Consider the following 20,712-nt stretch of genomic DNA (forward strand, 5'->3'; position numbering starts at 1 on the left):
TTACAGTGCAAGTATTTGTAATAAAAAATCAATATAAATTGAGCACTGTACACTTTGTATTCTGTGTTGTAATTGAAATTAATATATTTGAAAATGTAGTAAACATCCAAAAATATTTAAAATAAATGGTAATCTGTTGTTTAACAGCATGATTAATTGCAATTTGTTTTTTAATCGCGTGATTAATCACGGTACTTTTTTTTTAAATCGCTTGACGGCCATAATATTCATCCTACCTAATGGTCATACTTGATCAAATTACATAATTTAATTAAATAGAAATAGAAAATACAAAAGGAAAGTATTCATTGTCTCTAGTGTTGTTTATATTGTGACAGCCCCTGAGAGCCCGAGCCCTGGACCAGGACCCGACTGTGCTATACACTGTACAACAGAACAAAAAGACAGCCTCTGCCCAAAGCGGTCACATTATCAACGTTCAATCCAAACTCAATACCTAGTTGAGGCATGTGTTACAGTTGGGAAAAGTGAAGAAGAATGTGAAAGTGGCTTGACCAAGATCATAGAAGATAGTTACCAGGTCCAAGACTTTCAAAATTAGGCTCCTAAATCCAAATTTAGTCATCTAAATAAGTTGCCTGATTTCCAGAGGTGTTGCACTCTCACCAGCTCTCCTTGGTTCCTCATGGGATTTTTGGGGTCTCATAATCTCTATGGATTTAGGAGCCTAAATATATGAATTTGGGTTTGAAAATTTTGACCCACACTACTACAGGACTGACAAGGTGAATGGCTCTGTTAAGCCTCTGAACATGTCCAGTGTGATTTTTTTTTCTTTCAGAATCCTGAATAGACTCAGCATTTTAATAACTGCATAAACAGTGAGATTAGGCTTTGTTTCCCCTCCGACCTAGTGCTTACTGGACATTACAGACAGAGTGTGTATTAACTCTAGGATCACAGCACCCAGACTACCTGGTTCCCAATGACCTGTGCTCAGATAACTACACCCCACTTCCATCAATAGACCTTTTAATAAACAAAAGTCTCTGATTGGGATGTACCATGGCAGTGTTGTTGTTCAGAGAATTTCAGTATAAGTAATTGTGGCACCTTAGAGACGAACAAATTTATTTGAGCATAAGCTTTCATGAGCTAAAACTCACTTCATCGGATGCATCTGATGAAGTGAGCTGTAGCTCACGAAAGCTTATGCTCAAATAAATTTGTTAGTCTCTAAGGTGTGGCAAAATACCTTGTTCGCCTCAGTAGGCTCAGTCCTTTTTAGCCTTGGAGACTCAGGTTTAGGACAAGGCGAATCCTTATAGGTGCCACAGGGTCCTGCTACTCCTCTCCTCAGTCAGTCCCTTGTGCTTGTTTTCCTTTCCTTTTGGGGAGCAAGTGCATTCTCCCTACTGGGAAGGTCTGGTGTCTTGCTGCAAACAGCCTACTGGCAACTTCCCTGCTCCTCTCACTCCCTCACTCTTCCCCTCCTTCCACCCAGGGGAGGGTTTGAAAAGGTCCCAAGTAGTTGGAGTCAGCTGAACCTAATTGGTTCCCTAGCAACCCCTTTTCCAGCTGAACCTTATTGCCCCTGGTTCTCTCTCTTCAGTGGATAGGGAGGGGCTTTTAATCCCCTGGGACTAATTACTACCCCCCCTTTTGTAGCTGTTTGTCCTGGGTTTACCATAGGTGCCACAAGTACTCATTTTCTTTTTGTGGATACAGACTAACACGGCTGCTACTCTGAAACCTGTCAGTATAAGTAATGTAATAAACTGCAAAGTAAGCACCAAATAGGGCTGTTATGGTCACTAGATGGTGCTGTTATACCATTTTACAAGTTCCTCCTCTTAGCGTGCAAGCACATTTTTAGTTTTAGAAGGAAAAGCTGTGTTGGCTGTGATGTAATTTATTTGGGGAGTTGTGGCAAGCTGAAAGGGCATTTACTCTCAGCATTAATCTCTCTGACTACAGTCAATTCTTGTTGCACAGTTACTCCCTTGAAACTGACATTGGTGTTGGTCTTAGATCCCTAGAAGAGGGGATTGCCCTGCACGCTGTTTGAAACCACTGCTGTTCCAGGACTGATGTACATAGTATCAACTAAACAAGTGGCATTAAGACCACAAACACCACACATTGTGGATATTTCCTCCAACAGGAAGCTGACCTCCAAGGTCCCTTCTTCTACCATCACTTGGCATTGGGGCAACAAATCTAATCATAGTCTGGACTGACCAAACATAAGGACTATTAGACCCATGCAGTCTTTAGAAGGGCAGAGCTGAAGAATTTGGAGTTCTCTAGAAAACTACAGGCACCTTTTAGAAAAAAAATAGGGGCAGGGATGGACTGATTTATTCAGTCTTACCTTAACCTCTGGAGAGAAGCAATTATTTTATTATTTGTTAATTGCTGTTTTAGAATCATAGAATCTCAGGGTTGGAAGGGACCTCAGGAGGTCATCTAGTCCAACCCCCTGCTCAAAGCAGGACCAATCCCCAAAATTCCCCCCTCCCGATCCCAAAATGGCCCCCTCAAGGATTGAACTCACAACCCTGGGTTTAGCAGGCCAATGCTCAAACCACCAAGCTAACCCTCCCCCTGAGAGATTTTAGGTTTGTTTTGAACCATACCAGAATATCATGCTTCAGTATAGCATTTGGATACAGTTTCCCAATACTCCGTTTCCTTTAATGACTAACATCACCATTAACAAATATTCATGCAAAGACACAAAGCAGTGACTGACTTGTCTGGGGGAGGAGGAAGGTCTGAACAAAGCTCTAAACTTTCATTTCCACAAAGCCCATTATCAACTTTCTCTAGCACCTTGTAAGAGCCGAAAGTACTCAGATTAAACACCTGTTTGCTGGTACCTGACCTTTTTGTCTGAGCACCATGTACTTTGGGATCATTGCCAGACCACATTGTGTTCTAGGTAAAACAAGAAGTCTTATATTCAACAGTTAAATTCATTCATATTGACTTACTTTGCACACCTCTTACACTGCAGACACCAGAGCCCACTCCTATCTGCCTACTGCAGCTGTTTGCTCTGCTGAGCAGTCACAGAGCCATGCATCCACTAGGGCAAGTGATTGTTTGACCCTCCAAAATCTTATACAATAGCTACTTCACACATGCTTTGCTTTTGATGAAAAATAAAAAGCATCTCTCTTTTATCACTCAAAGCAACATATATAATTCCCCACAAACTCCAACTCTGAGAGATTAACGACAACCTCTAGGTGAGATTTCAAATGTTCATTGTTGGACGGAAAAACTTCTTGGCTTGCATCACTGGAATCTAATTATGCTTATCTGCAACCTATTCTCTATCACTCAGTTAACTTGTCTCTTCTCTTCCATTTCCTTTATTACCTGCTGGTCTTAAAAAATCTCTGTGCTGCATAGTTATTTGTGACTTGAGTTTTTCTCTGTGATGTTACACGGTGTTTGCAGTTCAAATCTCTAGACTAACTCTAGCCTTCTTTTGCTCTGTTTTCACATAGATTTTTCAAACAAAAAAAGACTCAGTTTTGTGCACCTGTACCCCAAAGAATGCAGCAGTATACTAATTCCCTCTCTAGTCTGTTAGCAGAAAATAGAAAGCAACCCAAATTAAGTATTACAAACCATATCTCTCAGAGATTAAAGAAACCTAGTCTATTTAGTTTAGTCAAGAGAAGGTTAAGAGGTGGTTTGATCACTGTCTACGTGGGGAAGGGATTTCTTATAGTAGATGGCTCTTTAATCTAGCAGAGAAAGATATAACGAGATCTAGTGGTTGGAAGCTAAAGTTCGACAAATCCAGACATGAAATAAGGTGCAATATTTTAGCAGTGAAGGTAATTAACCATTGGAACACTCCACATGTGGTAGAGTCTCCATCACTTGCACCTTTTAAGTGAAGACCGGATATCTTTCTAAAGACATGTTATAGCTCAGACAGAAGTTATGGGCTTGATGCGTAAGTTATTGGTTGAGATTCTGTGGCTTGTGTAAAGCTGGAGGCCAGACTAGATGATCATAATGATTCCTTCTCCCCTTAGAATCTATGATTCCATTAATTTTTTTTTTTTTTTTTTTACCAGCAAGGCTGAGAATTTCCAAAGCACTTCGCTCTTGCCTAACCGCTGCCATTGAAGTCCATGGGAGTTTCACCTTTGACCAACTGATTTTTGAAAATCTATGAACCTGTGAATCTATGAAAGTGTGTGTTAGAGAGCTTATTCCTTCACTCCCACTTCCCTGGTCCTTCTCGCATGAACAGAGAGCAACAATACCTGAAGTCCAAAGGTGCAAACAATTTGATGTTCTTTGGGGTGAACTTCCAGCAAGCTTAAATCCAAGTTCCTTTTTCCTTATTTTCAAATCCCAACTTACTTCCTGTTTGCCCCTAATTTATGTAGTAATATTCTTAGCTATACTTTAACCAATCATTCTACTGACATTTACCTAACCAATCCTAACATATTGTAACATGATTAGCTAACCAATTCTATCCCACCACCTTAATTAGTTTACACCCAGCAAAATTAATTATACAGCAGACAGAAACAATCACAGAACCAGACAGAGACTGTGCAAATAAACAATAGCAAAGTGGGAACTATAATGACAAAACAAGACAGAAGTGAGGATTTCACAACTACATCTATAAAGATATAAGGGTTTCCCAGCTGTGTCTATTGATAAGTGAGTTTTTACCAGACAGAAAACTATCAGAATAAATTTCCTTTTACATCTTCCAGGCTCTTCCCTTTCTCTGGGGGTGATAGATCGGATCACCTTGCTAACAGTCCCAGATTGACTAGTTTGGAATGTGAGGATGTGACCATTCGCTTTCCAGCTCATGGCTGCCTCTGCTGCTTAGCCAAAGGCATTGGCCTAAGAACAGGGCCTCAGACTGTCACAGTGAGAGAAGGCCCTTACACAGATTCTTTCTTGTATACCTCTATTACTAGCTAAATGATAAACATATACCTAAACTCTTAAAGTATAGGTCTTTACAGGCAGGCCTGAATATCTATATCCTAACAGATATTAACGCAAATCAATATGGCTTCATGCCAGGAAGTTTGAAAATAGATGCTGTTTTTGCAGAGGCAGCTCATGATGGGAGTTACACAAGGAAGATGATTAATTAAGGCAAAATTATCTGCTGAGACCCCAGTCCTGCTACACACAATGGTATTTACAACCCCAATTACAAGAGATGCAGTCTAAGTCAGCGAGAACTTTACCCATAAAGATGTACTTATGTAACTGGAAATATTGATGCCTTAGGACCTGAGAGTCAGTAGAGATTAAGATAATTTTTGGTAACACAGAAGCTAAGGAAAAAGCCAACCTTACTGCATCAAAGCCCGCAAGCCAACTGTCTAGTCAGCTCCACTGTGGTGTCTTTCACCACAGTTACACAAAACATAGATTGCATTTAAAGGTCCTGTTACCTAATAGAAGATCTGTTTCTTTACTGCAGTAAAAGTGACTTTACAGAGGCAAATACATAACGCAATATTATATATTTAGTATGTCCTAAGAACATGTCGTATAGACACGAGAGGCCTGATTCTGCTCTTGGTTACACCTATATACATCAGGCTTAATGACTGAATGCAACAGAGTAATTCTGGTATAAAACCAGTATAAGAGGAAGATTAGGGCCAAAGGTACTTTGTCATAGATTTTTAAAGCCAAAAGGAATCATGGTGATCATCCAGTCTGACCTCCTGCATAACAAAAGCCATAGGACTTCCCTGAATGAATTCCTATTTAAACTAGAGTATCTCTCTTAGAAAACTATCTAATCTTGATGTACACATTGTTAGTGATGGAGAATCTCTCACAACCTTTGGTAGGTTCTTCCAGCAGCTAATTACTCTCTCTTGAAAAATTATACCTTATTTCCAGTCTGAATTTGGCTATCTTCAGCTTCCATCATTAGATCTCGTTATATACATTTATTTGCTAGATGAAGAATGCTCGCTTATAAAATTTCTGTTCCCAGTTAAGGTACTTATAGATTGGAACCAAGTCACCCCATAACCTTTCTCTCAATAGATAGACTCAACCAGTTCTAGCACAATAAGGCTTATTTTCCAAATCTTTAATCATTCTGATGACTCTACTCTGAACTCTCTCCAATTTATCAACATCCTTCTTGAATTGTGAGCACCAGAATTGGACACAGTATTCTAGTAGTGGTCTCACCAGTGCCAAATACAAAGATAAAATAACCTCTCTACTCCTGCTCCATATTCCCCCATTTATACATCCAAGGATCATATTAGCTCTCTTGGCCATAGTGTCACACTGGAAGCTCATGTTTAGTTGACTATCCACTGTGACCCAAAAGCTTTTTCAGAGTCATTGCTTCCCTGAATAAAGCGCCTCATCTTGTAAGTATGGCCTACATTCTTTATTCCTAGATATCTGATCGTATATATTGTATTGTATTGAAATGCATATTGTTTGTTTGCACCAAAGCCTACCAAGCTATTCAGAACACTCTGTACCAGTGACCTGTCCTCTTTATTATTTACCATTCTCCCAATCTTTGTCATCTGTAAACTTGACCAGTTTTCTTCTGGGTTATTGATAATAATAGTGTAGGGCCAAGAACCAATCCCCACAGGACCCCACTAGAAATGTACCTGCTCAATGATGCCCCGTTAACAATTACATTTTAAGACCTGTCAGATTTTAATCCATTTAATGTGTGCCAGGTTGCTTTTATGTTGTTTCTTAATCCAAGCACTGTGTGGCACCGAGTCAAAAGTCTTACAGAAGTCAAAGGTAATAGTGTTGTAATATATTTAACAACAAAACTTGCAATCTCATCAAAACAATATCAGGTTAGTTGGACAGGATCTGTTTTCCATAAAGCCCTTTTGATTGGCAGTAACATAACTCTCTCAATTCTTTAATCATGTCCCATTCAGCTGCTCCATTGTTTGCCAGGAATGGATGTCAGGCAGATAGGCTCATAATACCCAGGGTGGCCCCATTTCCTTTTTTAAACATTGGCACATCCTGGCACATCAAGGTGTGCGAAGAAATTTGCGTCCGTGGATGTATACTGATGTTGTGATGCCAGTACACATTTTTGTAAGGCAGACAAGGCCCTACTGAAATGCTACGAAACCAAAGACCTGAGAAGTGGGGTTTGCCCAGAGGCAGCTGCCTTTAAATTTGGCTAATGATTGAAAAAAATGCAACAGAAAAGAGTGTGGGGGACACTTCATGGATTTTAAAGTCAGAAAGGATCATTAGATCAATTAGTCTGAACTCCCCAATAACACAGGCCATAGAATTTCACCAAGTTACCCCTGCAATAAGACCAATAACTTACCTTTCACTGAAGCGTATCTTTCAGAAAGGCATCTAGTCTTCAGGGGAAGACATCAAGCCACTTCCCTTGGTAGTTTGTTGCAATGGTTAATCACCCTCATTAAAAAAAAATTGTACCTTATTTCTAATTTGCCTTTGTCTGGCTTTGATTTCCAGACACTGGCTCTTGCTCTACCTTTCTCTGCTATGATGAGGCACGTAACAGAATGAATGATACATCAGTTATGAGTCTGGAAAGGAGAGATGATTGCAAGCTGGTACTAAGGATCCCCAAAAGGATGGGAATGTGCTTTCTAGCCAATCTTAAATCAAGAAAAGTCTATTTGTGCAAACAAGTGATTTAATTAATGGCTGGATCTTGAAAAAGGAGTACCTTAGTACAGATTTATGCACATGCATTATATTTGTTGCAAGGACTGTCATATTGTACCTTCAATTTTTGTACCTCTCCTAGCACAACAGGGCCCTGGGCTAGGGTGCGTAGGTATTACAATAATACAAATAATTAATAATAAGGCTATGAGTAACAGTGATTTTTAAAGCAAGCTGAAGAGCACCTGGCTTTTGGAGTCATTGTTGCTAGGTAAACAAAATACTGATTCTGATTTATCTGCTCTAAAAAAAATTTTTTTCCCCCCAAAGCCAATTATTCCTGTTTTGAAAGAGGCTGACTGTAGCATGTGGCTGCAATAATTAGTGATGGGTGAACTGGTTTGGTTAAAATAAGAACAGATCTGCACCTTTGCCTAAACCTTGAACTGTCCTCAAGATTTAAGATTTCCTTACAGTTGTGCCTGGTTTTAGCTACAACAGGAACCAGAGGGCTGCCAGGGACACTGTTCAGTCAAATTTGGTCTGAAATTTAAGTTATGTGAAAATAGACTTTCACCAAACTTTAAAACATATAGGAAAGTTCCTGTTTGTAAAATCCCAATGGAAGCACTTTTGTATAAAAAAAAACAAGCATTCCCCTGCAGCCCAAAAGGTTTCCACAGCATTGTGCTACTGTTTGAGAACCTGAAAGTGAAAACAGAATAGGAACAGAAGGGAAACTTGAGGTCTCCATTATTATTATCATCATCAATTATCTGTCTGCGTTAACACTGAAAAGTAAATTAGTTTAATAAACTAAGTCATTAGCAACACTGTTCGGATCCATTGGCTTTGGCTATATGGTATGAAATAGGACATTTGTCTGTCATTTTAATATTATTTTTAATCCGACAGTGTCTCTTGAAATAATGCAAGGCCTGTCACATGATAATACTGGCCTGTAGTGGGAGATCCTATGAAAGGGCCTGTTCTTCCAAGGTTTCCTGTCTAATTTCCAATTCAAAGAGGTCAACAAATGTTTTAAACAAAGTAAGCATTGCAAACTTTTGAGTAACAAATTTATTTGAGCATAAGCTTTCGTGAGCTACAGCTCACTTAAAGCTTATGGTCAAATAAATTTGTTAGTCTCTAAGGTGCCACAAGTACTCCTTTTCTTTTTGTGGATACAGACTAACACAGCTGCTACTCTGAAACCTGTCAAACTTTTGAGTATTTATCTGAAACGACCCTTGAGAAAGTCACCCCTCGTGTGGAAGTCAGTAGTTTTCATTCCCAAGACCAAGCTCTGCCAAACCATGGGTCATTCTTTCAGCATGCCAATGGTCCTAATTTGGATGGGGTTGTTCAGCACTTTTGCCATCTGTGCTAGATCCCCATTTTGGTCCCAGCGAAGTTTGATAGAAGGGAGGGGAGGAACATGGCTGTAATTCTCACAACTACTACTTTTTCTTTTTCTTTTTTAATTTTATTTTTCAGAAGTTTTAATGTATCCATGCAGATGAATTCAATACAATGACACAGAAAACACAGCAGAAGCATGGATTTAACAATAACACAGTATCAAATATAAGATAAATAATACACTAACAAAGCCCGTCCCCACCGAAAAAAGGAGACACATCAGAAGCCCATTCTACCTGGAGTCAGTTTGCAATGCTCTCATGAAAGACGAAGTATCTTCATGATTGGATCTTTTGCTCTATAGATGGTTAGTTTTTCCATGAGGGCAGTGTGGGTTAGCTCAGTTAGCCAGTCAAAGAATACGGGGGGAGTGTAAGGATGCTGAAGTTAGGACCCAGGGCACAAACCCCAAATTGGTTGTGAGTCCTACACATTGATTTCACAAACCAATTATCAAGTGTGAACTCCTCAGGTATTATAACTGCCTTTACATGGCACCACAGAAAGTCCCTTTGGATACTCCAATTTGTCCCACCACCCAGGTGAGTGTATCTGTGTGATAGCTGGTCCCTTACACCAAAAATCACAGCAGTATTCAGGTTATTTCCAATCCCAAAGGACCAGTAATTTACGCCTGGTCATTTGCACCTTAGATCTCACACCAGAGACAATAATTGTAGCCAATCCTACAATAAACTATATAAAGATTTAATAGGGAAAGGAAGTTAGAGATATTTAAAAGATTAAGGCAGGTAAACATAGATACACAAATGAGTTATCTTAAGTTTCAAATGATAGAAGCTTCTATAATCAGCAAGCTCTACATGTCCTTTAAAGATAATCTAGGCTATAAAGTTGGGGATCTTTTGTTTATGCTTAGAACCACCTTGCCCCCTGTGATGGGCTGTTCACCCCACACTTGCCCTGAAAGGGTTAAACCAGATTGAGAAGGGGGCTAATTAACCCAACAGGCCATATCTGAGGGAATTAGGTGTCTAAGTAATCCCCTGACTGAGGGAGGGAGCTCAGCTAGGGAGGAATGAGCTGGGCTGGACTTATAAAACCAGGAAATTGGTATATGAGGGGGCTGCTGGTAAGTAGGCTGCAGTTACTCCCTGGGAGAAGGGAGCTGAGAGTCTGGCAAACCAAGGTGGGTGGGGAATGCTAGATGGTAAGGAAAGGCAGTAAAGTCTAAAAGGGAAACAGATCTTGACTGCTGGCTATAGGGTCCCCGAGCTGGAACCTGAAGTAGAGGGCAGGCCTGGGTTCCCCTGCCGGCCACTGAGAGAGTGGCACTATGAGGCAGTGAATGGGAAGACTGCCCAGGATTGCTGGAGAAATCCGTTGGTGCCCCAGAAGGGGGAAATGCTCACACTGACCTGGCTGGAGGGCTGAGTCAGCAGCTTGGGGAGCAGCAGACTGTAGACCCAGAGAGATGGGATACAACTATGGGAAGGGGCTTCAATCTCATGAGCTATTCACCAGAGTGACCAGGAGGTGGCTCCATCCTAGTGGTGAGTGGAGTGCCCTGTCACCTTCTCACCCAGAGTTCAAGAAGAAATAATTAGAAATAATCAGTTCCTTCTTGTTATTACATCCCAGGTTGCTATCCAGAGCAGTGAGGGGCAGTGTGACCCTGGCCCTGCAAACTTGGGTGCCTTGCAACATTTGTTGCTGTAGCTCCCACCTGAGCTGCTCAGAAACAGCCTTCTGGCATGCAAGCCACACCCTGAGTGTCTGTGTGTAGCTTCAGCCTGTCAGCCACACATCAGTCACACTGTGGCTTCCACCAACCTGGGCTACCATTTGCAGGGTGACCCCAACACACCCCCAGTCCTGGATTTCCCCCTAAAACATTTGTTTATGCTGTCTAGCCCTCTGCAGGGCAGTCCAGACATATTAGATCCAGTGCCCTTTAAGGGAATCAATGTACACCAGTTTATTACCTTAAATGAAGTTACCCACACAGTCCACAACACTGGATTAGTTTTGATTAAAGAGTAAAACAAATGTATTTAACTACAAAGCGATAGGTTTTAAGTGAGTACAAGTATAAGGCATTAAAGTCAGAAATGGTTACAAGAGAAAAAGATAAAATGCTTCCCAGTACTAAAACTTAACAAACTAGACCTGGTTCAAGGTGAAGTCCCTTACCATAGTCCCCAGTAACATTGCTGATCAAATTCTCAGGCCAGGATATGCTCCAAAAGTCCATAGGCATTTGTTTTGCCATCTTAGATCAGGGGTTCTCAAACTGGGGGTCGTGACCCCTCAAGGGGCCATGAGGTTATTATGTGGGGGGTTGTGAGCTGTCAGCCTCAACCCCCAAACCCTACTTCACCTCCAGCATTTATAATAGTGTGAAATACTAAAAAGTGTTTTTAATTTATAAGGCCGGTCGCACTCAGAAGCTTGCTGGGTGAAAGGGGTCACCAGTACAAAAGTCTGAGAACTACTGTCTTAGATGAAGGAGAGAGAGATAGATAGGGAGATGTAACTTGGGGTGTTTTGCCCCTCGCTTTTATAGTTCAGTCACCCTTTGAAATGCATTTCCTGTGGGTTACCCCTAGATAAAATTCTGTCCCGATGTGAGAATAGAGACAAGGCAACTCATGATGAAAGAGATTTCATGCGGTTTGCTAAGATGCAGATCTGCTTGTTCCTGACCTCCTCCCTTGCCAAAGAAGGGCCACTCGACAAGTGATTGCCCATCAACTTTGATGACACCTGGCTAGAGGTGTCAGCTTGTCCTTTGTTTTCGAGAAATCTGTTTACCCACTCCCCCAGACTAGTGTGATTTCAACTTATGTTTATAACTTTACAGCTAATGTTGCTACATTCATCTCATCATGATATTATTGACCAGTGAGTTATTAGCTTTCAAATGATACCTCCCAAGGCATATTTTGTACAAAGATTATTACCACAGTGTGTAAGGTGTGAATACAGTGGCATATTCGGTCATAGGGTTTATTCTCTTCTTCCCACAGGCTTTCAGCTAAAAAACTGAGCTGACAGGAGGAGTCTGTTGCATGACTCATCTTTATGGGGAGGAGACAGAATAAGAACAAAAGTCCTTTGTCTACTGATAGTCTAGTATCAATGGACCTTCATACTAATTAATTAATGTCTTTTTTTTCTGTCTGGTGATTTACATAGCCACAAAGGCTCACAGTACAACTGCTCAAATACTATCTTACAATAGGGGATAGAGAGAGTCTGAGTGAGATTAATGCATGCAGCAATTCAGAAGCACTCAATAAAATCTATACAGTAAACACATTTTAACACCCATTTTAACAATACTAACACTCAGGTGAGCCAGACAGATTCCAGTTATGTATTTATCATTGTTCAACTGATACCTGGTGATCTTGGCATGAGCTGGCACTTGGTCTGCCAGTGTTACAAGGGGGGATAGCATATTCCCATTTTCATAAAATGACACTTTGAGCCACTGTGAGTGCAGCAATCCATTTCCTGGCAATCCGCACTCATAGGATGACCATATGTCCCAGTTTTATTGGGACAGTCCTGATTATTCAGGGATTTGCTTTATATAGGCGCCGATTACCCTCTAACCCCTGTTCTGATGTTTCACACTTGCTATCTGGTCACCCTACTCACCCAGGATAGATCTTCTAGAATGCTGAAAATGAAGAGGCTTGACACAGGGGAAACCCCTACCCCAGTCACCTTAGAGCACTATATACTTCCTCCCAAAATGCAGATATATTTTGACATTCAAAGCCTATATGAGAGAAGTTAGCTTTAGAGCTGTCACATCTCCAACATTTACTATGTGGAGCTAACTAAGCTTTATGCAATTGCTCAGGTATCCAATAATATCGATTTAGAATTTTGTTTTGAAAGAAATGCAAAAACAAAGACTGGGGTGTTCTGCATATATTGTGCCAGATATTTTCCCATTTCTTTTAGGAAATGGGAATGTTATAGCTCCTTTTGCAATTGTTCTTTTATGATATAGTCAGTAGGATAAATCAAGGAGTTCAGTCATTTGCATGTGTTAGTCCCAAAATATTTTTGGCTAACATACATTTTTGGGTGCTTTTCATGTGGAGTGTTGTTTGAGGCTTGCTAACAATTCACCAGCTCCGGCTGGTGAGATTAAAAATGGTAATGGACGTGATTTTCTGAAGAACGCTCCAAGAGGAGATAAATATTGTATTTTTCTTTAAAGGTGCAGGCAATCACTTAAAAAATGGAAGTGCAGAGAGACAGCCAACAGGGTTAACTAATTTGTTTTCAATCTTGAACTGCACTGGGGTTTGGGAAGAATTGGTGAGACAGAATCATCTTATTAAAAATCTTGATTGAAAAGCCAGGTGATATAAATACAGATCACGTAATACCCACACATCCCCACTTGGCCACGATTTCTTAAGTATCTTGTGGGATATCTCTGGCGTCTTTGTATTCCATAGAAAATATTGTACAACTCTATTAATTCCTGTGAAAGTTGAAGCAGGAAATTTAAGTGGAGTTAGGCTAAACATATTTATTATTCTTGGTCCTACATTCATTTTAATAGCTTCTACCTTTCCCAATAAAGATATTGAAATTGAACACTATTTCTCCATGTCTTTTATCACTTCTCTGAGTATGACATCCATGTTGCAGATACTATCTTTGATTAATCAGAGCATATCCTGATGCCTATGTAGGATATCTCTTTGCATGAATGAAAGGAGAATGATTGATTATATCTGAGATGGATTTGAGCTATGAGAAATATCCATCACTTGAGACTCGTTCCAGTTTATCTGAAATCCTGAATATCTCACCATTGTTGTTTACTGCATATAGTAGCTGTGGAAATGAAGAGGAGGGATTTTTGAGAGAGAGCAGAATACCATCTGTGTATAGACTAATCTTGTACTCTTTATCCTGATGGTAATTCCTTCAATGGAGGCAGTCTGTCTGATATATGCTGCTAGCAGTTCCCTGGCTCTATCAATTGATAGAAACTTGAAAGGGCATTCCTGATGCATGCATCAATTTAACTGAAGCGTGGAGGAGCTAACACCATTTGTCAGAACAGAAGTGATGGGTGATTTGTAAATAATATCAATCCAAGTCTCAAATTTTGGTACAAATTCTAATTTTCTCAGGATTGGTTGCAGGTAGAACCATTCCACTTGAAGAAAGGCCTTTTTGGCATCTAATGATAGGATAGCAACTGGAGCATCAGTTATTTGTGCCTGGTAGACTAAGTGGAACATCTTCTGAGTATTGTCCACCTCTAATCTAAAGTCCTGTTGGTCTGCATGAATGATGGATGGAGCAATGTTGTTTAAGTATGATGTGAAAATCTTTGTCAGAATTATAAGCTGTGTTCAACAGAGATGGGGCTGTAATCACCACAATGAAGAGTGTCCTTGTCTTTCTTCATGTCAAGTGACATTATTTCTTTTCTACAGAAAAGAAAATTTATGACCGAACTGGCACTAATTGGTTGATAAATGTCTTATAAAATACTGCTGAAAAGCCATCACCCCCAAGCGTTTTGCCAGAACTGAGCAAGCCAATTGCTTACTTAACTTCTAGTAGAGAGAGATCTTCCTCCATATAATCAGTTTGAGGGAGCAACAATGTAGTTGGGGCAGTCCCTCCATGAATTGCTCAAATAGATTGGAATTACGTGCACCATGAGAAGTGTGAAGGGATTAAGTCTTTAAATTGTCTGTTTATTTTATCAGGTTCTAATACAGAAAGAAGATTGCCTGTAGCAACGATAGTAGTGTTATTGGATTAAGCCAATTTAATTTTCTTTATTAGGAGTTTGCCCACTGTATCCCTCAATTCATAATGCCTCTGGTTAACTCTGTTAAGAATGAACTCATTCTGGGTGGACATACATTAATTGTATTTGTATTTTGAGCAGCAGCTCATTATTCTGAGTCGTCTTTCTTTTTTGTTTTCAAATTTAGCAATCTTCTCTGCCATAGAATTAAGTACTTTCTTCCTTTCTTCTTTTCAGGCGCAAATTTTATGCATTATCCCTTTGAGGTGGCCTTCAGCTCTTCTTATAAAGTTGTAGTAGAAGAGACAGTAATTGTACTTGCATCCTTGGATCTGCGTTGCATCCAAGAGTGCTAAAGGAATTGGCGGTTGTGATTGCAGAGCCATTGGCCATTATCTTTGAAAATTCGTGGCGAACGGGGGAAGTCCCAGATGACTGGAAAAAGGCTAATGTAGTGCCAATCTTTAAAAAAGGGAAGAAGGAGGATCCTGGGAACTACAGGCCAGTCAGCCTCACCTCAGTCCCCAGAAAAATCATGATCATGGAGCAGGTCGTCAAGGAATCAATTCTGAAGCACTTACATGGGAGGAAAGTGATCAGGAACAGTCAGCATGGATTCGCCAAGGGAAGGTCATGCCTGACAAATCTAATCGCCTTCTATGATGAGATTACTGGTTCTGTGGATGAAGGGAAAGCAGTGGATATGTTGTTTCTTGACTTTAGCAAAGCTTTTAACACGGTCTCCCACAGTATTCTTGTCAGCAAGTTAAAGAAGTATGGGCTGGATGCATGCACTATAAGGTGGGTAGAAAGTTGGCTAGATTGTCGGGCTCAACGGGTAGTGATCAATGGCTCCATGTCTAGTTGGCAGCCGGTGTCAAGTGGAGTGCCCCAGAGGTCGGTCCTGGGGCCGGTTTTGTTCAATATCTTCATAAATGATCTGGAGGATGGTGTGGATTGCACTCTCAGCAAATTTGCGGATGATACTAAACTAGGAGGAGTGGTAGATACGCTGGAGGGCAGAGATAGGATACAGAGGGACCTAGACAAATTGGAGGATTGGGCCAAAAGAAATCTGATGAGGTTCAATAAGGATAAGTGCAGGGTCCTGCACTTAGGATGGAGGAACCCAATGCACCGCTACAGACTAGGGACTGAATGGCTAGGCAGCAGTTCTGCGGAAAAGGACCTAGGGGTGACAATGGACGAGAAGCTGGATATGAGTCAGCAGTGTGCCCTTGTTGCCAAGAAGGCCAATAGTATTTTGGGATGTATAAGTAGGGGCATAGCGAGCAGATCGAGGGACGTGATTGTCCCCCTCTATTCGACATTGGTGAGGCCTCATCTGGAGTACTGTGTCCAGTTTTGGGCCCCACACTACAAGAAGGATGTGGATAAATTGGAGAGAGTCCAGCGAAGGGCAACAAAAATGATTAGCAGTCTGGAACACATGAGTTATGAGGAGAGGCTGAGGGAACTGGGATTGTTTAGTCTGCAGAAGAGAAGAACGAGGGGGGATTTGATAGCTGCTTTCAACTACCTGAGAGGTGGTTCCAGAGAGGATGGTTGTAGACTATTCTCAGTGGTAGAAGAGGACAGGACAAGGAATAATGGTCTCAAGTTGCAGTGGGGGAGGTTTAGGTTGGATATTAGGAAAAACTTTTTCACTAGGAGAGTGGTGAAACACTGGAATGCGTTACCTAGGGAGGTGGTAGAATCTCCTTCCTTAGAAGTTTTTAAGGTCAGGCTTGACAAAGTCCTGGCTGGGATGATTTAATTGGGGATTTGAGCAGGGGGTTGGACTAGATGACCTCCTGAGGTCCCTTCCAACCCTGATATTCTATGATTCTATGATACTTTCCCTCAGGAATCTGGTAATGGATGTTTCAGCGATCTGAAGAAATTTAGGATCGGTAAGTAGATGTATGTTTAACTTCCATCTTGAGGATCTTGCAGCACTATGAGCAGTATCTATGTGAAGAGAAAGTGGAGCATGATCAGATCAGATATTACTGACTTCAGCCTCCAGACATGTAGGAGCTAGGTTGATGAGATGTCCAGTTTTCAACTGGAACACCTGGTCAAAAAGGGACCCTGTCAGCGGTGCTGTGGAGCTAAGGTAGGCTAGTCTCTACGAGTCCTAGAACCATGCTACACCCCGGAAGTGGCCAGAAAGTCCGGCCCCTAGGCAGGGGGCCACGGGGCTGTACACGCTGCCCCTGCCCCGAGCACCAGCTCCGCACTCCCATTGGTCAGGAACCACAGCCAATAGGAGCTGGGAGTGGGGTGGTGCCTGCGGGCGAGAGCAGCACAGTGCAGAGCTGCCTGCCATGCCTCCGCCCAGGAGCTGAATCTGCTGGCCGCTTCTGGGGTTCAGTGTGGTCCACGGTGCCAGGACAGGCAGCAAGACTGCCCTAGCCTCCCCACTGTGCCACTGACAGAGGGAAGGATAGGTCAGTGGTTTGAGCATTGGCCTGCTAAACCTAGGGTTGTGAGTTCAGTCCTTGAGGGGGCCATTTAGGGATCTGGGGCAAAAATTGGGGATTGGTCCTGCTTTGAGCAGGGGGTTGGACTAGATGATCTCCTGAGGTCCCTTCCAACCCTGAGATTCTATGACCGGGAGCTGCTGCAGGTAAGCCCGCACCGTAACACTGTGCCCCCAGCCCTGAGCCCCCCCAAACCCAGAACCCCCTCCTGCACCCCAAACCCCTCATCTCTGGACCCACCCCAGAGCATGGAGCCCTCACCCCCTCTGTACTCCAACCCCCTGCCTCAACCTGCAGCCCCCTCCCATACCCATAACTCCTCATCCCCAGCCCCTCCCTAGAGCCCACACCCTGAGCCGGAGCCCTCACCCCCTCCTGAACCCCAGCCTGGACTCCCGCACCCTGAACCCCTCATTTTTGGCCCCACCTGGAGCCCACACTCCCTGTTAGAGCTCTCACTTTCTCCCACACCTAACCCCAACCCCCTGCCCCAGCCCAGTGAAAATGAGTGAAGGTGGGGGAGAGTGAGCCACCGAGGAAGGGGGAATGTAGTGAGTTGGGAGCAGGGCCTCGGGGAAGGGGCAGGGCTAGGGTGTTCGGTTTTGTGGGATTAGAAAGTTAGCAACCTAAAAGGCACTAGCACCTTAGATCTCCTTAAAGTATCTAATTTGGAATAGGAGTCAAGAATCATGAGAAATATGTGTCGTCACACTTCATAGGATGCTACAGTATCCAAATATCCACTAGTGCAATATCCTTCCACAGGGATAATGGATTATTTGCAAAGGCCGGAGATTTTTGCCTAGAACACTGAGATTTGTCTACGATATTATCCATGACAGCATTCCAAACTCCTCCTAGTACCACTGGGACAACAACTCTGTTGGAGATAATGTCAGTTATTTCTGCAATAAAGGGCGCATTACCTCCACTGATATTATATACACTCCACAAAATTAACTTTAGTATTGAATATGCCTTCAGTTATCATGTATCTGCCCTCTGGAGCTGACCACGAGCAAATAAATTGATAAATTAGGCTCTTGTGGACAAGCTTCTCCCCTGTTCCTGGAGTTGGAAGAGGAGTGATATGTACGTCTCACCCATAGTTCTTTAATTCTGTCTGCATCTTCGTTCCTTAAGTGTCTCCTGAAGGAAATCTAGCTGACATCCATTTGCTTTTAAGTCCCTCAAAGTTTTGATTCTCTTGGAGGGTTCGTTACCCTCCATACATTCCAGGAACAAAACTTAATAGTTCATGAGAAATAAGTGATTGTTCATCTGCTAATTGACGCCCAATAGATTGACAGCCTTTGAGTGCCTCTCCATGCAACACAACACAATACCCCCACCCCCACACACAAACAAACCCCTGTACTACACCCACCTTACCCTTAAAATCCCAGACTTCCAATATGGGCCTGTTCAGTTCCTAGATGGCATGTATCTGCACCCAGCCTTCCTCCCCCTCACGCACAATAAGAATGAATCTGCAAGAAATATACCTATATTTACCAAAATACTTACATGTGCCAATGTATATAAATGAATGAAACCTATTGCTTCATAGATCACAATGCATAGATAACAGTATATAATATATAAATGCTAATATGCACATGGCATATAAACATTTATACCAATAGACTAAGGAAAAAGGTCAACATGAAGTGACAAATGATGTGTGCAAATAAAGAAATATGAATATATTACCATACAAATATGCTAAATATATAAACATTAATTATGGGTATCAATGTAAAAACAAAATCTACAAGTGCCCATATAAAGTGATAAGGTAGTCACAAATAAGACACAAGTCAATGGCTGTGAATATATGAGCATCATGTATATATTATAAACAGACTAATAAATAAAAGGAGTACTTGTGGCACCTTAGAGACTAACCAATTTATTTGAGCATAAGCTTTTGTGAGCTACAGCTCACTTCATCGGATGCATACTGTGGAAACTGCAGAAGACATTATATACACAGAGACCATGAAACAATACCTCCTCCCATCCCACTCTCCTGCTGGTAATAGCTTATCTAAAGTGATCACTCTCCTTACAATGTGTATGATAATCAAGGTGGGCCATTTCCAGCACAAATCCAGGTTTTCTCACCCTCTGCCCCCCCCACCCAAACTCACTCTCCTGCTGGTAATAGCCTATCCAAAGTGACCACTCTCTTTACAATGTGTATGATAATCAAGGTGGGCCATTTCCAGCACAAATCCAGGTTTTCTCACCCCCCACCCCCCCTCCACTTTGGATGAGCTATTACCAGCAGGAGAGTGAGTTTGTGTGTGTATGGGGGTGGGGGGGTGAGAAAACCTGGATTTGTGCTGGAAATGGCCCACCTTGATTATCATACACATTGTAAGGAGAGTGATCACTTTAGATAAGCTATTACCAGCAGGAGAGTGGGGTGGGAGGAGGTATTGTTTCATGGTCTCTGTGTGTATAATGTCTTCTGCAGTTTCCACAGTATGCATCCGATGAAGTGAGCTGTAGCTCACGAAAGCTTATGCTCAAATAAATTAGTTAGTCTCTAAGGTGCCACAAGTACTCCTTTTCTTTTTGCGAATACAGACTAACACGGCTGTTACTCTGAGACTAATAAATGTAAATAGAAATAAGGACATAAGAGTAATGCATTTATTATGAATAGATAGATATACCTATGTTGGCTTATCAGTACATTGAAAGTATTGATTATCAAGCTATACTAAGTATCTTGTCTAACAGTACTAACTATATACTATTAATGATATCAAACATGTCAAATATATGTACATGAGTTGCTTGGTTTTCTCAATCATAGTTCCTCTTCTTCAGGATTTCTTTTCTTTTCCTAAATGAGGAGATCATGCTGTTACCCTTAGCGAGATCTGGTCTCAACTCCTGTAGTGCTTGACAAGCATGAGATGGGGTAGTGAGATATTTCACAGAATCTGTCAGCTTTGTTATCGAGATGCAGTATATTTGAGGCTATATTTAATTATCTGATTCCCTGAGAGCTCATTTGATACCATTAAATGCTGGTCTCTAGTCTAGTTGAAAAGAATATTTAAATACTTGAGTTCCTTTTTTGCCTAGCAGCAGACATCACCTTAACTTTATTCAATTTTAGCAATTTATAGATGATGGGTCTGGGGTTATTGTTTTTCTCTCCTTCGGCCCCTCCCACTCAATGATCCTTTCAATCTCCAGAGGAGGCAAACCAGGATCCAATTCCAGTATGTCAGTGTGTGTGTGTTCTGGAGACAGCTAAACATATTTTGTCCTTCCAGCCCTTCAGGGACACCTAGTAACCACTCATTATTACAGCCTGATCTGTTAAGATCTTGTTTCTCATCAAGACTGGTTAGTCTTTGTCTTAAGCAAGCATTCTCCATTTTA

This window comes from Eretmochelys imbricata, chromosome 3 (genome assembly GCF_965152235.1).
Source record: "Eretmochelys imbricata isolate rEreImb1 chromosome 3, rEreImb1.hap1, whole genome shotgun sequence".
NCBI lineage: Eukaryota > Metazoa > Chordata > Testudines > Cheloniidae > Eretmochelys > Eretmochelys imbricata.